At 36.8% G+C, this 16057-nt stretch overlaps 1 long non-coding RNA gene across 1 annotated transcript; it reads right to left on the bottom strand.

The window, feature by feature from the left end:
• Positions 1–6525: 6525 nt before the first annotated feature.
• Positions 6526–15754, bottom strand: LOC121315082. Its single transcript, XR_005950197.1, has 3 exons — positions 15436–15754; positions 14242–14408; positions 6526–6655 (listed from the first exon to the last, which is right to left on the bottom strand). It is a non-coding gene; the product is annotated as an uncharacterized LOC121315082 (long non-coding RNA).
• Positions 15755–16057: the final 303 nt, after the last annotated feature.

Raw genomic sequence — 16057 nt, 5'->3', positions numbered from 1 at the left:
TCATTTAAACTAGGATTGTCTGAAACTCTGTGTTTTAATTTTTTCTTCTAATTACCAAACAGTTGTCAGCATTTTATGGTCCTGCTTTCAACAGTGTGGGCCAGGTTTAGCTCTACATCTTTACAACGCAGAATTAATGCACTATTGACAGAACCATTACTAGACCAAATTAAAGTCTGTGCTGATGGATTGGCCCATGGGATTATGTCAGACATGAAAGGAATAATTAGTATTCATTACTTCACACTCTACAACATTCCAATTATTAATGAACTTCAGCTGTTGGGCTGCACCATATCCATCACTAACAACTTAGTAGCCTTTATTAATCAAAGGAAAAACAAGGTACTAGGTCATCTACAAGGAATACACTTCTAATCAGATTTACCAGCAGGAATTAACAAGGTTCTGGGAATGTAAGTGCTGGAGGAACTCAATTGAGGACTGGACCGATATTTTCTTTTAATATACTCACTCATTCATGTCATTGAATGGGATCACTCTGCACTATAATGTCCCCATGCTATTAATCTCCCATACAATAAGAAGCACTGATATCGGAAAATGTTCTCAGATTTTTATAATAATGTAAATGAAAAAAAAGGTTGGATTGTCAACTGATTGATATGGTACCTTCTGCAATAATTTACCATCTGATTACAAACTTTGATACGATGTGACAGAAAATGCTATATGTATAATATGCAACACAACCAAATTCATATCACATATAACACATATTTTTGCTCAAACAGTACATACCAGATCCATACTGAAGGAAGAGTATAAGGAGGACCTCCTGCTGTGTTTGTTGAGATTGTTCCTAAATGCACCTTAACTGTACATGAACTTAATTCAGCATCACCTTCGATTATCTATGTTCATGACTGTCTCTCCAAAAAAGGGATGCCAGATCTTCCAACTCAAAATCTTGTATAGTTGAAACTAAGTGGAGGTCATTCCTCTCCACCAATCTAAGAACAATTCTTCTGTTCCACAAAACCAATTTGTTATGTCTTTTGCGTATCAAGTCCAATTCAGCTTAATGTCCTACAAGCTTTAAAGTTATCGACAGGGCATTTTAAAATACTCCATCCATAATGGGAAATCCTGTCCTTTCTAGTAGTCATCCCTCGATGGAATATTGTTTCCTAGTACTGTGATTACTTTGCTGCTCAAACAAAATGCTGCAGGGTAGGTGCTTGACTCCTCTCAGGCTTGGTGCTGACATTCATCAGTACTTCAAGCTGTCCTTAGGGAGGTGTTTCACTCCTCAGCTCCGAGAACACATTGACCTGCCCTGAAGATTAACAGAGGCTTTCCTTCTCATGCCCTGTAATTGTGACTAACAACATTGACCTTGGCCTTTTCAACTGGATTCAATAATCAGTTAGGAATTCAGTCGGCCTCCCTGAACTGCAAGGGCTGTAATCTTGAATCTCCCCTATTCTATTCTGAGAGAAGACCTACTCACACTTCTTGTTTGGAGTTGTCTGATATTGACCTAGGTAAACAATTTCTGCCTGTTTCGTTACCAAAGGCATTTTGAGAATGAGCAAGGAAGAAATTAATGTAAGACTGTTCAGCCTCAGGGGGCTTTGATAAACATTATTACAGGCTGCAGCAAAGTTTGACCATGTGCTAAACCAGTGGTATATTTTTAAACAGAGTTCAAACAAGAAGCACTGGAAGATGTATTGCTGATCACTTATGACAAATTATCTTTACATTTTAGAAGCTAAAGGAATGTTGACAAACCAAACAGCCTCTTCACCTAAGCCTGTGTGCAGCTTAAGTATAGGGACTGGGATGTGACATTTACTAATATTGAACGTTGGTCTCTATCTATAAGAAACCTTTAATATTTTCTCATATATTATTACTTGCAGAGCTCTAGGAACACTACATGTTTGTATTGAAAAGGAACATGATTCAATTTCAATTAGAAAAATGTGCTAGAAATGTCCTGAATCCTGACTGGCTGCCAACAATTTCAATTCCATATTGTCACACGAACACAATCAGTGGCTGAGATCTTTCCTTCATTTCAAATCGTAAAATCACAGTTTTATTATCACTATTTTATAATCTTAATAAAACTCTTGAGGGGGTGGGTGGTTCTGTTACAACCCACAACTTCTTGTGTGTTATTGCTTACAATTTAGTAACAGATTCAATCCTGAAATGTTTGAACTATGTAATTCTATTCCTGAATGCTTTATTTGATGAAGGAATGGTTTGAACCTTCCCTTTTTAATAGTGTTCCACCCCAGCAATGGATCAAGAACAGGCCCAATTGTTTCTTCCAGGTTTTCAATCAGAACAGTTTCACCACCAGCCACAGCTGTCTCAATAGTATCTAAATATCTAAAAGCACAAAATAAATTATTACTCGCAACACTTCTTTAAAACAGACGGACACTAATTTCAGATATGCTAAATTCTTGTTATATTCCATTTTATTTTTGCACAGGACATATTTTTTTAAACTTATACTTTGCATTTCAAAGGAGCTGTTTGTGATTCTGTAGATTTACCCTTTCTGCCCTAAACATACAACTTTCAGACCACTCCAGTATTTCTTTATTATCCATTTGATTCCTTGTTTTTGGGGGTCGATCATCAGGAGGCCAGCGCACAATGGTGGCATTCTCCTTTGACATTCTATCACTAGGCAGACCTTCATTATTCCAAGCCACCACAACAGCACTATCAGTTAGCATGCCGATTGGATCCAGTCCTTCCATCAATGGGACGGGAACCTAAAAGAAGAATCAAACCCCTTCCCATAATGAGGATTATAAATGTAATTTTTTAAAAAGTTGTACAGTTTACCTATTGCATGAATGCAAGAACAAATTGTGTATTTATTTATCCAAAGGGATTCCTATGCACTGCTTTGCATTACAAAAGTTTGGCATTTGGGTTCCAAAATACTTTGCAGGTCACACACAATCATGTAGTTCCATTAATTCTCTACAATGATAATGCATCAACACAAAACAAATCACAGTTACAAGACAACACCGTCTATTAAATATTGTACGTTTAAAGATGACTTGCCTTCTGGTATTTGAAGGGACCCACAAGCTTGAGCCCAGCAGAAGACAAGAAGATTTACACATGTTATAATAAAGCCATTATACTATAATATCTGTTATATACTGTAACAGAGATCAAATGATTCTTGGTGTTAGATCTCCATCCCAGTCCAGAGTACCCTGGACTGAATGGCTCGACAGTTCATTCCCAGGGTTAGGCGGAAGTTGGCCATCTAGCAAGGGGGTGGAACTATGGTACACTAAATCATCGACCCGGAAGGGAAACAATGGGACATCCACGAATTGGTGGAGAGGTTACACTCATTAACCAAGGGGTCATGGTTGATGGTATTTAAGAGAATGTAGTGATGTGATCTGTTCCTTTTGTGAAATGGTTAAAAGTGAACGGAAGGAGAAACCTGTGTTGTTATCGTGTGTGTTTTGTTTGCTTCATGTCCTGTCTAAAAATACTGTTTGTTATTATTTAGATGGCTGAAATATCATCCAGAGCTGTCGCCAAAGGCCAGCACTAAACCCGGATCAACACCACAGCACTTTATATCACCCGAACCGTATCTTCACTACGAGCATTAGAGCATGCACTGTGGACTTGTGTTTGAGTTTGTATCTGTGTTACGTGTCGGTGAATAAGAACAGGACTGTATATTACTGAGGAACCAACCGTGGATTTAAACAGCAATACACGCCACTGTATTGCCTGTTAACACTGTTTATTATTTACTGTTGTTATGCCATCAGGCAATTAGATTACAAATTAAACACAATTGTACCTAAATTATCATTGCCTGTCTGTTTCTTTATCACTGCTGCATTACCTTCACCTGCACTCAGTTAACCAGTTTGCCACATATACCTACACAATACTACTCACATTGTGTGTATTAATATTATACATTTAGGTTGAACTTCCCTAGGTAAAAAGAAAAAAGGACTTACACCATTGTAAAATAGATGAAAATAAAAGAAACAGAGAAATACATTCTATTTAAGCCTTAATACAATAAAAATAAACAGCAATCACAGATATCCTAAATATGCAAACCCACCTAACCCTGGGCCAAGGTAATATGTGATATGACTTTAGTTTCCCGACCTGACCTGAACTTAGTAGTATGATTAAAATGCCAGTTTTTTATTTATTTTCTGTAATGTTACGTGGAAACTTTAATTACTCTCTAATCATTTGTAATACTTTTTTAATTTTTTTTTTTTTTTTTAACATTTTTAATTAAAGTGAGCTATTATAGTCTTTCTAAATCTTCTTTATAATATGCCTTATGTGTAAGAAACATGCCATTAAGAAAATGGCATTTAGTAAGCATAATGAAATAATCATTACAAACTAAATCAGGAAATGTCACTGTGATGACCTGTGAGAATTACTTTTTACATCATTTGTACAAACATGTAACCTAGTAATATACAAAGACACATAAACCTTGCAAATCCTAACGAGCAGATACATAAAGCGGATGCTCTGCGTTTTAGAACATCATGTAAAAACAGATTTTCTGCATGATCCAAAAAAAAAAAGAATACATTATTTTACCTTTATGTTCAGTGACAAATCATCAGGTTAGAAAAATAAAGCAGCTTTTTATAATAAAAACAAATACGATGCACTTTACTTTGCTGTGCTCTTATTCTGCTATTAACTTCTCTTATATCCTTGACTGATGCCAGACACCAGATGGAAAATCTATTTGTACAGACAAGGTACATTTGATTAATCTATTCCATCCCTGATCATTTCTGGTCGGTAGGTTATAAACTATAAAGTACACAAATGCAATTCTCTAAAAACGGCTTTCAAAGTTGAAGTAAAATTTCACTCTGCATCAATTTAGCATCCATTTAGGTCAATAATGTTACCATGACACCTCAACACAATAAATCACTAGTGACATTGGCTAACAAGGGTTTAAGAGCCTGAACACGCAGCACAGACAGTTAAAAATCACTATCATTTTATCCTAATGCATTATAGATTGCCTGTAATATCATTCTGTCTGGGGTGAACTGTTTTTAATTTTGAACAGCTGTTCAGATTTTGGAGTAAGTTAATGATTAAATATAAACTGTCTGATTTATTACTCTAAACACCAGTGCATCCAAGTCAATGCCATAGACAAAATCATCTGTCTTGATATGTTTTAGAGGTCTACTGCACTACTCTGAACTTATTCATTCTGAAAACTCAAAAGGGCATTAAGAATTGAACCGCCATAGAAAAATAGTCCTAATTTTATTTCCATTTCTCAGCGGCAATCATTTTAAGGGTTTTCCCAATTGGATACATACAATTGATTTGAATGAATCAGTAGCTGTAATGCAAAACCTTAAGAAATTAAATATCCTTATAAAAGTTTCCCAAACTAAAAGCATAGCAAAGTGTAATAAAGCATAATGAAAACATGGTTAAGCATAGGTAATAATTGCAAATAACTGTGAGGTATAGTAAAGCATGTTAATACACATTTCAAGTGCAGCCTTATTATTTTGTGTACAAAGGGAGTTTTCAGAGTATGTTTGTACACATGGCTAGTTGGTGGCTTTGGAGTATGTATTTGGTAATGGAGTATTGCAGTTCGATAGGCCTTGTTCATTACATTTTAACTTATCATTATTTATGTATTGTTTTTTTTTTCAAATAATATAAAGTTTCACTATCAGGGAACTGTTTAGAAAAGTTTAATTGATAGAACACTGCATATGGAGGGCGGATCTTTTCTGTTTAATCATCTGTGTATTATAATAACCACATCACTATAATGAACACATTTAGTTCCAGAGCATAGTGGTCACTAGAGATAGGTTTGACTGTGGTCTATTTTGTAGATGCATTAAAGAGTATATTTACAACTACAGTAGTTTCTTCCTGATGGTTTCCAGCGTTCCTGTTGCTGTATCCAAATCAGCATTTGTCTGTGATAAGGTTTGTCTCTTTGGTTCCACATGGCAGAACACCTACAATTACAAAACAATAAATAAATAAATAATTAAATGGCACACATCTCTAATCCAGACAAGCCTTCACTTACATAGGAAATCATTTTAGCTTATCTCTAAGTCAGCATCTGAAGGTTAGTAAAATTACAACATACTGTATGCTTGATTAAATGCCCCTTGCCGTGCAACCATGGCATACATTCTGTTGCAATTTAATTACCCTTAAAAAAAAAAAAAAAAAAAAAAAAAAAAAAAAAAAAAAACCCATTATGTTATCTCCTAAGTATTTTATTCATGACCATCCCTACGGGTGTTATAAAAGTGTAAATACACTGGGCTATATCCCACTTACCATCAACACGGTATGGCCCGACCGGGTCCAAGTGTCGCAGGTGTTAACGAGACAAATGATGGCGAACACATCACCCAAATCCACATGGTTACTTTTTTAAAAGCACATCACAAGAGAAAGGTGTGAAAGCGTTACTATGATTATTTACCTTTCCCATGAAGGTCTTTGCATCTTTCCAGCGTCTGTCCTTGGGAACTTTACCTCTGGGAGCAACCAAAGCCATCACTGCAGCAGACACATTGGTTACTGAAATTGGGGGGTTTGGGAAGGTCTTCAGTTCTGTTAGGTTCACCTTGAAAGAATGAAAGTGACATCGAGTGTAGCAGCACAGGTTAACAACTCCATTGCTAGCAGCATGTCACAAACAAACTCACTTAATAAACTAACTGGCTGTAACTGAGCATTATTCTGCTGTCTTATTATATTATATCTATTCTTTTTAAACACGTGTGTACATTAAACATATGTACTAGTGCTGGTTCAGCCTTAGATAGGTCATCTTCAGTCTTTTTGTTTTGCAGACACTTCAGCTTGGATTGCTGCAGCCTAGCAAGAAGCATTGAAAGGGGCACTTATTTGTTTGATGCGTAATACTCCAGACTGTTTATATCTAATACTGAATGCCTAGCCCACAGTCAATCTGTGTCACTGCTGTGCTGTGCTGTCAATGAGAGCTTTTATGATATTGTTTACTGAAACTTTACCAGTTTCTGCTATTGTAGGATAACAGGATTTGGAATCCCAATGAAATGTTAACGTTTGGGATTTGTATTAATGTACTAATATATGACATTTTTGCAAGATAACCTTCTCTGTATATGATCTGCAATCATTTTGTGGTGATACTAATTTAATAAAAAGGTGACTGCAGCTCCACTGCATTCATCACTCTAATTAATCAAGGCTTCAGCTCTTTCGATTCAGCTCAACCTCTTGCGATGCAAGTCTGGTCAAAGTTTGAACAAAAGTGTCAAAGGTGACATTACATATTGAATATTACAATGATCAACGCAAAGGTCAGGTCAGACAATGTTTTATTGTGAAGCTGCAGGCATTAATATCATTTAAACAACTTCAACCCACAATTTAATTATTATTCATAGTTGATCAAATAAGTAATTAATTCTAAAATGTGTTTAAACAAATGTTCTTACAATTTATATACTGCACTGTTCAGATAATAGCCCTGTTTGATATAGTATATTGCTGGGCAACAGCCCAGCTGCCACAAATCTGTATTGATTTATTTGTTAATGTTAACGATTATTATAAATCAAGGCTCTTTCAGTTAGTCAGGAGCCTTCATTCATTTTAGTTGTGCCATAACTGTAACATGTGATACAAAAAATTGACAGATATTCTAAGACAGTCTGTAGTATTTTACAATTAAAATATTACAATTAAACCATTACTTCAATACTTCATCTATCATTCTCTACAAAACTGCTACTCCAGTAGCTGTTGCAATATTGTTTTGTGTGTCTGACTTTTCTTTATTACTGTTGAGACTGTTTTTGCCTATCTGTGCTGTATTCAATAAAATAATAATAACCAAAAACAATAAAATACCACCTGGGAATGGCTTTTGGTACAGTATTTTTTGCTTATTTATGCATTAATGTAAATTAAATAAGAAAAATAGAACTACACTTCCATGACTATCATAAAAAAGGGGAACAAAACCGAACCAGGTAACTACAGACCAATAAGCCTGAGTTCTATTATATGTAAACTTAAGGAAACTATAATAAGATCCAAAATGGAAAATTACCTATACGGTAACAGGGTCCTGGGAGACAGTCAGCATGGTTTTAGGAAAGGGAGATCGTGTCTAACTAACCTGCTTGATTTTTTTTAGGATGCAACATCAACAATGGATAATTGCAAAGCATATGACATGGTTTATTTAGATTTCCAGAAAGCTTTTGACAAAGTCCTGCATAAAAGATTAATTCTCAAACTGAAAGCAGTAGGGATTCAAGGAAATGCATGTACGAAAAGAGAAAGTACTGATTAGAGGAGAAACCTCAAAATGGAGTGTGGTAACCAGTGGTGTACCACAGGGATCAGTATTAGGTCTTCTGCTATTCCTAATCTACATTAATGACTTAGATTCTGGTATAGCAAGCAAACTTGTTAAATGTGCAGATAACACAAAAACAGGAGGAGTAGCAAACACTGTTGCAGCAGCAAAGGTCATTCAAAATGATCTAGACAAGATTCAGAACTAGCAAATGACATTTAATAGAGAAAAGTGTAAGGTACTGCATGCAACCAATAGACATGTGCATTACAAATATCATATGGGAGATTCTGAAATTGCAGAAGGAATCATGAAAAAGACCTAGGAGTTTATGTTGACTCAGAAACGTCTTCATCTAAATGTGGGGAAGCTATAAGAAAAAGCCAACAAGATGCTCGGATACATTGTGAAAAGTATTTAAATCAATTTAAATCAAGGGAACTAATACTAAAACTGTACAATGCATTGGGAAGACCTCATCAAGAATATTATCCTCAGTTTTGGTCACCTTGCTACAAAAAAGGATATCGCTGCTCTAGAAAGAGTGCAAAGAAGAGTGACCAGAATTATTATGGGTTTAAAAGGCATGTCATATGCAGACTAAAAGAATTGAATCTATTCAGTCTTGAACAATGAAGACTATGCGGAGACCTGATTCAAGCATTTAAAATTCTAAAAGGTACTGACAATGTCGACCCAAGGAACTTTTTCAACCTGAAAAAAGAAACAAGGATCAAGGATTACAAATGGAAATTAGACAAAGGGGCATTCAGAAAATTACAGAAAATAGGAGGCTCTTTTTTTTATACAGAGCATTGTAAGGGTCTAGAACCAACTCCCCAGTAATGCTGTTGAAGCTGACACCCTGGGATCCTTCAAGAAGCTGCTTGATGAGATTCTGGGCTCAATAAACTACTAACAACCAAACGAGCAAGATGGGCTGAATGGCCTCCTGTCGTTTGAAAACTTTATGTTCTGTAGAAATATTGAGATTTGTGCACCGTAACCGAGATGCTGTGGTCTTCAGTTTCTCTATCCCATTGGCAAAGTTCTTGCCTTTTCCTCCCCAGCAGGTTTGTGTAGAGGGTGATTTGCTCGAGAAAGTTCTTGGGGGTGGTGTAATTTTACCGCTACTCATCCTGCCAGTATTTTTCACTGCTCTCATTGACACTGGTGTGAATGTAGGCCATGAACAGACTAATGGATTCTTGGACACTAAGCTGTAAAAATCAGGAGGGGAGCTCAGAAGCAGGATTAAGTAAAGTTTAAAACGGGGAGCCGATGTGCTTTGAAATATTATCTTCATAAATTCTTAATTCATCTACTAGTTATGCCATTTTATTCGGATAGCCTCGACTCACTCAATCTGAAATGTAGGCTTTGCAACCAGAAATGATTATACTTTGAAAACCACGAAATGTATTTTATCTCTGACATGTGGATTGTGAAACACAGCTGTGTCTACATTATCCTTGATGTCCTCCAACTCCTTAAACTTTCTGAATCGCAGTTCCCAGGTTGCTTGTGATTATTCATTGCATGATATTCAAGTAGAAACAGTTTAATTAATCACAAGCTGGTGAAAATCAATTAATACAAAATAAACGAGCTACAGAAACATGTACATAAGTGGCATATCATTTACAAAAATGCTGCCAATAAAAGGTTTAAAATAAGAAATAAAAATCTTTGGGAATACTGTTTCACCCTGCATAAGTATGTGTGTGTGTGTATACAGATAAAAAATATATCAGATTTAAAACGTGCTATTGATAGTTATAATTGTTTGAATTTTAACCTCATTTATGACCCAAATGAAAATGAACTATAATTAAAATACCTGCAAATGTGATTTGAAAACCTGCACCCAAGCCAAGTAATACAATCTCAGGATCATGACACAAGCCCATTATCTCAAGGGAGGGATTCATATGGAAATCATTATACTTGCTAAGTGGGTTGGTGACAGAGCAGCAGTGCTGGAATCTCAATGGCAGAAGCAGCTTTGTTGGTACAGTAATTAAACCACCACGGCCTTTTGACTCTTTTTTCTTCTTCTTTTACTTTCTGTCAGAAAGGCTGCAACTGCCCTGAAAGGGCCCATCTCAGAGTGATAAAATAACTGTTGTCATCCTGCTTAACAAAACAGCACAGCAGGGGGAGGCACGCTGGTCCAGAGAGCAGCTGCCTGTAATTCTCTGTGCTTTCAAGCCATTCTGCGAGCCCTTTGAGGAGGGGTCTCTCCTTCACTCGCAATATGTCACCTCTCTTATGAGAAGGTCAACAGTGACAGCACTTCCTGACTTTAACAGCTGCGGCTTTGAAAGGGTCAGCCTGAGATTACTAATTACAGTAATTTCATTAGCCTGAGATTACTAATTACAGTAATTTCATTAGCATGAATGATTTCTGCTCAAGGCTCATCTTCTTGTGCTTACAAAAACAAGTAAAATAGCACAATGCGAGTCGTTGGGCTGCGAGTCGTACATACCTAATTATCCATTTTTTCTCATGATGCAGAACTAATTATGAAAAGTCCATTGAAATTTTTCATTTTGAACAACAAAACTATCTTAATTCAAATTTAGTTTGACAGTTAAGACATTTTAATAGGAGCAATATAATATTTGCTTTTTACAAAGGTAAGGGGCTTGATAGTTTCTTTCTTGTCATGTCTACACATATTGCAGAAGTCACCAATGGTAACATGTTTGCATCTTTATATTCTTGGTCAATTTGTATCATTTGGAACAGTGATATTATTACTTCCTAACTACATTATTTTTCTCTTGATAAATCCAAAGTTAAAATCGCCCTGTTGTGATTTTTTTGTTGTGAGTGACAGCAATCTCTTCAATGAGCCTCCTGTTTATATTGCAAGGCCTCCTGCAGCCACTCGCGACACCAGTCAACAGCTGTGCAGTTAAACTATGGCAGGGAACCTCCGGGCTCTGATGTGCAGGGTGGAGCCGACTGGGGAGAAACACAAGTCAACCTGCGGCACAGAGAGGATGTGAGAGCGAGGCTGTGATCAAAGTAACAAGAAGCATGAAGCAGAAGGGGTTTCCTCTTCTTGATTTTCAATTCACAGGAACTGTTGGCAAGGTCATTTATTCAGTTGTCCAGAAAAGAAGCATTTAAATGTGCAAAAAAAAAAGGTGCCGCAGCTGTGAAAAGATTAATAGTGTCGATAACAAATGCTCTTTTCCAGTAGTAGCTGTTTTAATTAACCGTCCTGCTTTGAAACTATAACTATATTGACTGGCCAATAAAATGTGTGTGACAAGCAATGGGTACCTGCCAGTGCACTGTTTGGGTGGCAATGCGTGTTTGTCCAGTGATGAAGGTTTCTGCGATATGAGCTACTACAGTACATCTGTTAATTGAAGCAATAGGTTGCACACATCTGCAGCCTTTATCCATCTTGACCTACTTGGACAAGTTGGTCAATGCTGCTAATGCATGAGGAACAAACCTGTTGCACAAGAACCCACTATCATGCCTCTTGTGAAGTCACTGTCATTAGTTGCACACGACTCTCAGATAGCTGATATAGCTCTATTGGATGACATGTCATTTGTGCACATACATTTGCATACATTGGAGTCCAGGGATTTTTTGATCGAATGAAAACAGTTGATGATAAGAAACATAAATGCCCCAGTCCAAAGCCACATTGAGGAATAGAGAAAATCTTGATTAGAACTAGCCAGTCATCAGGATATCTCATTGGTAGAACACTTGCACAGTTTGTAACCCTCGCCCAGCCAATGAATATTGTACATTCTGTACTGTGCTGTGGCTCTCAAAGTTCAGTTTAGCAAGTCTTATACACAGAATTTAGAAGAAAACGCCAAAAAAGAGAGGTTTTCAAAATAAAAATGAACAACTAATTACACATTTTAACAACATCCCAATGGTGGCACAACACACTCCATTCATTTTTTTTTTAGTTGTGCACACGTCAGATTTTAATCATTAGTATGGATTAGCAGCATTCTATTCTTGAAAACACTAATAAAATATAACTGCTGTGATGAATATGAATGAGCATGTGATCTCAGGCCTGCAGTACAAAAGATGGGTGAACCGCACAGCTCTGTTGTTTAAAATGCGTACATGACTTCCAGATAAATGAACATGTGCCCTACACAACAGAAGCTTAATTCTAAATCAGCATGACTTTCTGCTGTAAGGGTCCTCCTAATTCAAGGTGCAGGATGACATGGCGTGAAGGTCAGGCACAGTGCCAACAGAGACAGCTCTGGGCATCTCAACCCCCTCTTCCTGCCACATCATCTTTACATCCTTACCCTCCACTCTCCCTGTCCTTTTCAGAGCTGTGTGCTGAGAAGATGAATACACTGTCCATTCGGGACAATTGCCTGGGTGCTTTTGTAATGTGGATTGGTCCCCGTTAAGAACTGCTGAGACCATCAGGCCTCATTTTACTTTTTAATCTGACAAAAATGACCCGCATTATTACCAAAAGAAAAGTCATGTATGTCCTTTTAAAAATTTGAATATCAATTTTATATTATATTCAATAACATATATTATATAAAAAGGTATTATTTATTTGATGTTTACTTTGTGAAAAAATAAATTACATGAAAGAGCACAGAATGAACAATTTATTATTTATCCAACAGGGGGCCCTGAAGTCTAAAAAGTCAGCCAGCACTACCAGCAGAGAGCTAAAGACACAGGCATCCATCCACATTGCAATGTAAACTTCAACAGACTGCAATATTTTCCGGATGTACAGATTTGAAAAGTAACCTGCCAAAAACATTTCCTGTTGGCCCCATCACAAATGCCAGATGATGCAGTGTTAGTTAATAATGCAAGTCTATAGAGAGAGAGCTAACACTTTTAAACAAATGCTGATCTGAATTTCACCTTCAGCTGCTCAATACATTTTAGAATTTTGAATGCTTTAATCAGGTTGCTGCTTAGTCTTCTTTGTTCAAGACTGAATAGATTAAATGATTTTAGCCTGTCTGCATATGACATGCCTTTTAAACCCAGAATAACTCTGGTCGCTCTTCTTTGCACTCTTTCTAGAGCAGCAATATCCTTTTTGTAGTGAGGTGACCAGAACTAAACACAATATTCAAGATGAAATATTACTAACGCATTGTAAAGTTTTAACTTTACTTCCCTTGATTTAAATTCAACACTTTTCACAACATATCTGAGCATCTTGCTGGCTTTTTTTTAAAAAAAAAAAATTATAACTTCCTCACATTATCTAATGACGACATTCCTTCTTCAATTTCAATATCTCCCATATGGTATTTATAATGCACATTTGTATTGCCTTCATGCAGCACCTCACACTTTTCTCTATTAAAATGTCAGTTCTGAATGTTGTCTAGATCATTTTGAATGACCTTTGCTCCTGCAACAGTGTCAGTCACAGAACTTCCAACAACTCAGCCTCTGAAAAACACTTTCTGTGACTCGTTATTTATACCTTTTATAACATTTTCCATTTAAAACTGGATAACTGGAAGCACAAGCATTTTCTGATTTAGATGTATCTGTTTCACTTAAGTTCCTTACTGTTCAATAGTTTTACTGCATCCTTCTACTGCCAAGTATTTTCTGGCAATGATTCACCATTACCCTTGCTTAGTTTCCTCCAGTCAAGAATTCATTTTTCTCTCTGTACATCTCACTCTCAAGCATGTCCACCTTACCTTAGACCTTTCTGTTCTCAACAGAAGCAATACCATAAGGATGCAACCTCTGAATGCAGTTACCTTACACCTATAAAGATCCCACACTAAAAAATAAATAGGTAGCATCTATAAGGGGCTTGTTTTTACAGACCAGTTGTAACATACTACCTATGTCTCAGGGGAGACGGGCCAGGACTCGTGTAGGACTCAACCGATTCCAACAGATCGTTAATTAGCACAAGGAAGCGCTCATCTGGGACTTAGGCATCTGTCAGCAGAAACACAGTGGGTATATTCTTGGCTCCAGTCTAGATGTACAAATTGGCCAGATCCACCTGATGAGACAGGAGTTCATATTTCAAGGCTCATAAGTGTTAGCGAAGAAATGAAAAAAAAACACATTCACTAATAATTTTAATTAGCAAGCACAGCTTATGGCGAATATAAACAATTAGACTGACTTGATGATCAGTTCCCATGTTACACAATCTTCTTTGGTTGCTATCATGTTAAAATGTTATTTATATTTTACTTTGGCAATTAAGTAGCACAGGCTGCTGAGGCTTTTTTTTTTTTTAATTTGGTCTTTGTTGCGTTTTTTTTTCTGAACTAGACTGTTGTTGGCACTTTACAGAAGTACTGGAGTTGCAAGATTAAGCAATTAGAGAAATGTATTTTCCCAGTCTCTAATGGGACCTGGCTGTTAGCATTCAGTAATAGAGTAAACTAGATAGGCTGAGGTCTATATCTAGTGAAAAGCCAAGAAACTACTGATTTGATTAACTTTGTCTAAACTGAAATACAATCAATATTAATTAATTGGAACAGAACAGTTTTATTCATCCAAGATCCAAAGCTGTTTCCATAACTTAAATATTTAGGTTGTCATCAATATTCAAACAGTTAATTAAGATGCTACAGGGTTATACACTAAAATAGAAACTACTGCCATAACACTGTCAATAGGACGTAGGACCATGGGCAAACAGCACGGCGCTGCACAATGTCCTGTAAGGATTCACTACTAATACACAATTATTGCTGCCTGTAATTCTGTTGGAGTGGTAATCTGCAGCAAAATTCTCCAGAATGATCCGTGTATTCATCACTTTTGAGACTTTCTCACAGAATAAGAGCACTTTCTGCCATCTTGGATACAGATACTTGGAAACCAAGTGCCTTCTACTAGTTCACTATGACTGTGCTTTAGATCTTTAGTCATGCCCGTGATGACTGAAGCCAACTTGCAACCGATATTGAAATTGCAAGCGTTCCCTCAATTTTGCCCAGCCCCTTGTATAAAAAAAAGAAACAGATTTAAATTAAATTCAAGGACAAGAAGAATTTATTTAGGCACAATACCCGCAGGTCTAGGATCCCTTATCCTTTCCACAGGGTGTCTAGAGAGCTGATGTACGCTGCCAGTCTTGACAGACTCTGCTTCCTAATGTCTCCCACTCCCATGAGCAAGGCGCAGACCACACAGCTAAAAAATGCACAATTATGCAAGCTGCATGGCATCTTCAAAGAGCACTAGGTTCATTGCAGCATTGAGTTCACTGTAGCTGTCGAGAGTTTCCACCAAAATTTTCTTCAGTCTCCCATTCCTTAACTGGCATGTAACAAGGATCTCCAACCCCATTGGCAAAATGGCAATAAATCAGAGGCCTCTGCAGTAGAATGTGATCCCCTACAGCCTTCGGAAGAAAGAAGCACATAGAAACACAAATTAAACAAAGCTTCGATTCTGCACCACTAAACAATCCTTACCCTCTGGCATTACAGCAATAAATCAAAGGGTGCCAGAGTTAAATAAGATCTTCCATAAACTTTAGAACCGAAAGGATAAAACAACATAAAACAAGGCTTCCCCCAACATTGGAGTTGCATGCTTAAGCCAACAGATTAATATAGCAATTCATCAATATTAAACTTGTTTTATCTTATTTTGTAATGCACCAAATGTGTGTAAAGGATACATACA

Source organism: Polyodon spathula, chromosome 4, assembly GCF_017654505.1.
Source record: "Polyodon spathula isolate WHYD16114869_AA chromosome 4, ASM1765450v1, whole genome shotgun sequence".
Lineage (NCBI taxonomy): Eukaryota > Metazoa > Chordata > Actinopteri > Acipenseriformes > Polyodontidae > Polyodon > Polyodon spathula.
The sequence above is the reverse complement of the archived record's forward strand: the minus strand, read 5'-3'. Positions and strand labels throughout refer to the sequence as shown.